Source organism: Triticum dicoccoides, chromosome 3A (genome assembly GCF_002162155.2).
Source record: "Triticum dicoccoides isolate Atlit2015 ecotype Zavitan chromosome 3A, WEW_v2.0, whole genome shotgun sequence".
Lineage (NCBI taxonomy): Eukaryota > Viridiplantae > Streptophyta > Magnoliopsida > Poales > Poaceae > Triticum > Triticum dicoccoides.
Genome location: NC_041384.1, coordinates 440,349,490 through 440,356,576, shown reverse-complemented (window position 1 = coordinate 440,356,576; position 7,087 = coordinate 440,349,490). Strand labels below are relative to the sequence as shown.

At 39.6% G+C, this 7,087-nt stretch overlaps 1 long non-coding RNA gene across 1 annotated transcript; it reads right to left on the bottom strand.

The window, feature by feature from the left end:
- Positions 1–4,695: 4,695 nt before the first annotated feature.
- On the bottom strand, positions 4,696–6,450 carry LOC119271603. The gene is made up of 3 exons (XR_005134631.1): positions 5,946–6,450; positions 5,828–5,870; positions 4,696–5,045 (listed from the first exon to the last, which is right to left on the bottom strand). It is a non-coding gene; the product is annotated as an uncharacterized LOC119271603 (long non-coding RNA).
- Positions 6,451–7,087: the final 637 nt, after the last annotated feature.

Here is a 7,087-nt window from a genome sequence, read left to right as displayed (position 1 = left end):
ACTCCTGCCTACATCTACTACTATTACTCCACACATCGACCAACTCCTGCCTGCATCTAGAGTATTAAGTTCATGAAGAACAGAGTAACGCATTAAGTAAGAGAGGAATAAACTCAAGCAATATGATGTAAACCCCATCTTTTTATCCTCGATGGCAACAATATAATATGTGCCTTGCTGCCCCTACTGTCACTGGGAAACGACACCGCAAGATTGAACCCAAAGCTAAGCACTAATCCCATTGCAAGAAAAACCAATCTAGTGGGACAAACCAAATTGATAGTTCAAAGAGACTTGCAAAGATATCAAATTAGACGTATAAGAATTCAGAGGAGATTCAAATAATATTCATAGATAAGCTGATCATAAATCCACAATTCATCTGATCTCGACAAACACACCACAAAAGAAGATTACATCGGATAGATCTCCAAGAACATCGAGGAGAACATCATATTGAGAATCAAAGAGAGAGAAGAAGCCATCTAGCTACTAGCTATGGACCCGTAGGTCTGAGGTAAACTACTCATGCTTCATCGGAAGGGCGATAGAGTTGATGTAGAAGCCCTCCATGATCGAATCCCCCTCCGGCAAGATGCCGAAAAAGGCCACAAGATGGGATCTCACGGGAATAGAAGGTTGTTGCGATGGAAAAGTGTTTTTGTGGCTCTCCTGATTAGTTTTGAAATATATGAGAATATATAGGCAGAAGAAATAGTTCGGTGGCGTCACGAGGGGCCCACAAGGGTGGGGGCGCGCCCTCTATCCTTGTGGCTTCCATGATGTGCACTCCAACTCCTCCGGATGTCTTATGGTCCAAGAAAATCATCGCGAAAGTTTCATTCCATTTGTACTCCGTTTGGTATTCCTTTTCTATGAAACTCTAAAACAAGGAAAAAATAGAAAATGGCACTGGGATCTAGGTTAATAGGCTAGTCCCAAAAATCATATAAAATAGCATATTAATGCATATTAAACATCCCAAACGAATAATATAATAGCATGGAACAATAAAAAATTATAGATACGTTGGAGACATATCAAGCATCCCCAAGCTTAATTCCTGATCGTCCTTGAGTAGGTAAATGATAAAAACAGAATTTTTGATGTGGAATGCTACCTAACATACTTATCCATGTAATTTCTTTATTGTGGCATGAATGTTCAGATCCGTATGATTCAAAACAAAAGTTTAATATTGACATAAGAACAATAATACTTCAAGCATACTAACAAGGCAATTATGTCTTCCCAAAATTATCATACTTGAAGCATGAGACTTCATCAATTTCTATAAAATAAAGCCACCGCCATGCTATAAAAAGATATAAGTGAAGCACTAGAGCAAAATTGCCTAGCTCAAAAGATATAAGTGAAGCACATAGAGTATTCTAATAAATCACGATTCATGCGTCTCTCTCTCAAAAGGTGTGTAAGCAAGGATTATTGTGGCAAACTAAAAAGAAAATACTCAAATCATACAAAGCAAAACACATATCTTGTGGTGAATAAAAATATAGCCTCAAGTAAAGTTACCGATAGACGAAGACGAAAGAGGGGATCCCTTCCGGGGCATCCCCAAGCTTAGGCTCTTGGTTGTCCTTGAATATTACATTGGGGTGCCTTGGCATCCCCAATCTTAGGCTCTTGCCACTCCTTATTCCATAGTCCATCAAATCCTTATCCGAAACGTGAAAACTTCACAACACAAAAATCAACAGAAAATATCATAAGCTCCGTTAGTATAAGATAATAAATCACCACTTTTGGTACTGTTGTGAACTCATTCTTCATTTATATTGGTGTAATATCTACTATATTCCAAATTGTCCATGGTTCATACCCCCCGATACTATCCATAGATTCATCAAAATAAGCAAACAAAACATAGAAAACAAAATCTGTCAAAAACAGAACAGTTTGTAGCAATCTGGATATTTCGAATACTTCTGTAACTCCTAAAATTCTGAAAAATTAGGACAACTTCAGAAATTTGTTTACTAATCTTCTGAGAAAAGAATCAGTATTTTATCATGCTTCTGCTAAAAATGAAAATTAATCTCCTGGATGCAAAAGTTTCTGTTTTTCAGCAAGATCAAATCAACTATCACCGTAAGCTATCCCAAAGGTCTTACTTGGAACAAACACTAATTAAAACTCAAAACCACATCTAACCAGAGGCTGGATGAAATAATTATTGCAAAACAGAACCTAAAAAGAAAAAAGAAAAAGAAAATTGGGTTCCTTCCCAACAAGCGCTATTGTTTAACGCCCCTAGCTAGGCATAAAACACGAATTGATCTAAGTATTATCATCTTTGGTCTTTATATTTTTAGTGGAATTATGCTCAAATCTAGGAGGTTCTTTGCATTTCTCCTCGTATTCAAAAATCTTAATATCTAGAGCATCAAACCGCTTATTGCAAAGAGTGATCAACATATTCAAGCGGTGGAGGTTTCCACTAACATTTTTGAGGGGCTGAAGAGATTTTTGCAAAAAAAATGTTACTTCACATAGTTTCTCAAAAACTTGTGCTCCTTCTTGAGTTTGATGTAATCCTTTTTGTGGGGGGAATATTCCTACTATCCCCTCTATTATTTCATGAGCAGTGTTGGGATCTATTTCAATAAAATTCCCCTTAGCAGCAATATCCAAAAGTTGCCTATGAGACATGTTTAGCCCAACATAAAAATTACGAAGTAAAATCTTGAAATCCCCCTCTATAGTGCAATTACGATAGGATTCTATCACCCTATACCAAGCATCCTTCAAATTTTCTCCTTGTGTTTGTTTGAAGTGAAGGACCTCAAAGTCAAGAGACAAAGGAGGGGTAAAAGTGCTAGCCATGAGACCAATGGTCTAACGCACGAGCACACCAAAAAATCAAGCGAAGAAGACGAACTGAAGAGGGGCGAAGAAAAGGCGAATCTTTTTGAAAATCATTTTAGAAGTGGGGGAGAGTAAAACGAGAGGCGAATGGCGAATAATGTAATGCAAGAGATGAGAGTTTATGATGGGTACTTGGTATGTCTTGACTTGGCGTAGATCTCCCTGGCAATGGTGCCAGAAATTCTCCCCGGCAATGGCGCCATAAATTCTTCCTGCTACCTCTTGAGCTTCCGTTGGTTTTTCCCTTGAAGAGGAAAGGGTGATGCTGGAAAGTAGAGTAAGTATTTCCCTTAGTCTTGAGAACCAAGGTATTAATTCAGTAGGAGACAACGCGCAAGTCACTGAATACCTGCAGAAACACTCAACAACTTGCACCCAACGCGATAAAGGGGTTGCCAATCCCTTCACGGTTAATTGCAAAAGTGAAATTTGATGGAGATAGATAAACGGTAAAGTAAAATGTTTTTGGTGTTTTTGGTTTATAGATCAGAAAGTAAAAGATTGCAAAATAGTAGATCAGAAACTTATATGATGGAAAATAGAAGATTATATGATGTAAAATAGAAGATTATATGATGGAAAATAGACCCGGGGGGCATAGATTTCACTAGAGGCTTCTCTCAAGAGAGAAAATATTACGGTGGGTGAACAAATTATTGCCAATCAATTGATAGAAAGCGCAAAGTTATAAAAATATCTAAGGCAATGATCATGAATATAGGCATCACGTCTGTGTCAAGTAGACCGACTCCTGCCTGCATCTACTACTATTACTCCACACATCGACCAACTCATGCCTGCATCTAGAGTATTAGGTTTATGAAGAACAGAGTAACGCATTAAGTAAGATGACATGATATAGAGGAATAAACTCAAGCAATATGATGTAAACCCCATCTTTTTATTCTCGATGGCAACAATACAATATGTGCCTTGATGCCCCTACTATCACTGGGAAAGGACACCGCAAGATTGAACCAAAAGCTAAGCACTTCTCCTATTGCAAGAAAAACCAATCTAGTTGGCCAAACCAAATAGATATTTTGAAAAGACTTGCGAAGATATCAAATCATGCATATAAGAATTCAGAGGAGATCCAAATAATATTCATAGATAAGCTGATCATAAATCCACAATTCATCGGATCTCGACAAACTCACCTCAAAAAAGTATTACATCGAATAGATCTCCAAGAACATCGAGGAGAACCTGGTATTGAGAATCAAAGAGAGAGAAGAAACCATCTAGCTACTAGTTGTGGACCCATAGGTCTGTGGTAAACTACTCACGCTTCACCGCAAAGGGCAATGGTGTTGATGTAGAAGCCCTCCATGATCGAATACCCCTCAGGCAGAACGCCGAAAAAGGCCCCTAGATGGGATCTCACAGGTACAGAAGGTTGCGGCGGTGGAAATGTGTTTTCGTGGCTTTCCTGGTTGGTTTTGGAATATATGAGAATATATAGGCGGAGGAAATAGGTCGGTGGAGTCTCAAGGGGCCAACAAGGGTGGGGGACGTGCCCTACCCCATGGGTGTGCCCTCCGTCCTTGTAGCTGCCTCGTGGCTTCCCTGACGTGCACTCCAAGTCCTCTGGATGTCTTCTAGTCCAAGAAAAATTATCACAAAAGTTTCATTCCGTTTGAACTCCATTTGGTATCCCTTTTCTACGAAACTCTAAAACAAGGAAAACATAAACTGGCACTAGGCTCTAGGTTAACTAGAGGATGCCCCGCACGTTGCTGCAGAACCATTACGGTCACTATGTTGTCATATAGAAAATCAGAAGGAAATAAGATGCCACATTAACTCAATTTAGCATATAATCTCCAGCAAGTATTCACAAAATGATTAGGTGGTGCCAAACATATTTTCCAATATTGCTCGTAAGAACACAATACATATGCAAGAATGAACTCCATGGCCAAGGACAGGAAAGGAAGCACTATCTATCAGACCTAGCTACATATGAACCATTGCATGTTGCTCTTTGTAAAGTTTTGAAGCTTAGATTTCTAATGGCGAAAGTGAACCACTAAAGCTAGTAAAGGACAAAATCTGTGAAGGAGGACAAAACTGACAACATTAGCATGGTTTGTAGTTCTAACTGGCAATGATGAGACATGTTCCAGATAGCACCTTTCTCCAATCCAAGGTTCCTGCCATAGTACAGATGACCAACAGCACCACACCACGAAAATCAATCACATGTAACAAAAAACAACAAATAAACACACAACTCTCACAAATGATCTTTGTATCCATCGCTGAAGTTAATTCCCTTCAATCGGACATAATAGCTAAGCTAAACCAAAACTGAAAGAGTCAAAAAGGGTGCATCTACTCAATAAGTAATCATCTGGATGACATTATGAGGATCTTCTATGCTAAAGAATGTGATAATGGAACTGCGTGTGTGCTGGCGTGAGTGCATGATACATGGATGCGTGCATGCTTACATATGCTAGCTGCAGTAAATTGCTACTCTGTATCTGGAGAGTGAGGGTGGAGGCAGGGCATGTCTTGTGTGGAATGATCGATATGCCACCAAAAAACTATGCAGAAGCGGATGGGGTTGTAACCACCTCACTATTGATATGTATGCACATAATTCCCGTACCTCCATCCTGTGCTAAATAGAAGAAAAGGAAAACAATAGTTGATTCACAAATATGCCGACCTAGCCTTAAGTGGTGATCATGACTTGTATTTATAAAAAGGATGGTAAGTTGTAGTCCTTTGGTATTAGATGATATTTTCAAAGTTCGAACCAATGCATTGCACAGAATGGAAGGAATGGTATGTCATTGCTGTCCTATACATACTGAAACAAATATAAGGGGTGTGTCATGTGTTTATCCAATTCAAATAATAAAGTACAAAGAGGGGAATCATGTTTAATGAGCAGGAAGAGACATATGCAGGATGAAATCACGAATACCTTCACTATCTACAACAAGTTGTCAAGTAGCTTGCTGCCAAATCTGACAAAATAAAAAGAAGATAAAATGTTATGCTAAATAAAGTAGGGGAGGCCTAAGAAGGATTTGATCAGTTACCATGCGTCAGGAAGTTGCAGCAGATAGAAGTCGATCTAGTTCCAAGTCCCCGTGTTATAGAAACAGCCCGTACTTGTCCGAGGAGATGTTGTTGGGAGCAGGGATGAGGATGTAGGATGGATACATGTAGGTCATCTGGCACCCATTTGGCGTTGGCCGCACCAGCCTGTTGAGGGCCGCGAGCATGATCCAGAGAGAGAAGAAGAGCACGGCCCTGTCCTGCGGTTGTCGTCGATCCACCCATGCAGTACAGCCGGGTATCGATCGAATCTGAGGCCACCAATTCCGTGCTCATGAATTTTGCATGGGGCACATAGAACGCCACGACCCCCAACCCGCAGTTGCCACTGAATCCACCCATGGGACTACCGGGGATCTATCAAATCCGAAGCCACCAAACCCCGCTCATGAACTTGGCATGGAGCCGGAGAAAATGTAGAGATTTGAGCAGAGACGGGAAGGAGGAGGTGGGCTGGGAGTTGAGGATACGAAGTGCGTCTCGGCACTTAAGAGTAGAATATCTGATCAGTTTTAGAAGACGAAGAGGAACGGATGTGTACTATAGAGAATAAATCACATGGTTTATTTTGTGCATTTGGTGGCAGATTTTCTGAGATGGATGGTTGCATGTTGATTGATGATGTGGATAGGTTGCATGTCAAGAGAAATCATGTAGTGGGCATGAACTATTTAGGTATTATAGATATGTTAGTCCCAAAAATCATACAAAATAGCATAATAATGCATATAAAACATCCCAAACAAATAATATAATAGTATGGAACAATAAAAAATTATAGATACTCCCTCCGTTTCTTTTTACTCCGCATATAAGATTTGTTCAAAGTCAAACTACACAAAGTTTGACCAAGTTTATATAAAAATTATGAACATCTACAATAGTAAAACTATATAGTATGAAAATATGTTTCATGGTGCATCTGATAATATTGATTTCATATTGTGAATGTTTATATTTTTCAATATAAAGTTAGTCAAACTCTACAAAGCTTGAATTTGACCAAACCTTATATGCGGACTAAAAAGAAACGGAGGGAGTACGTTGGAGACGTATCACCTACCTGTCGGCCGGATTCTCGGCAGCCGGTGGGGCCCTCCAGAGGCGGGTCCCAATAGCCGGC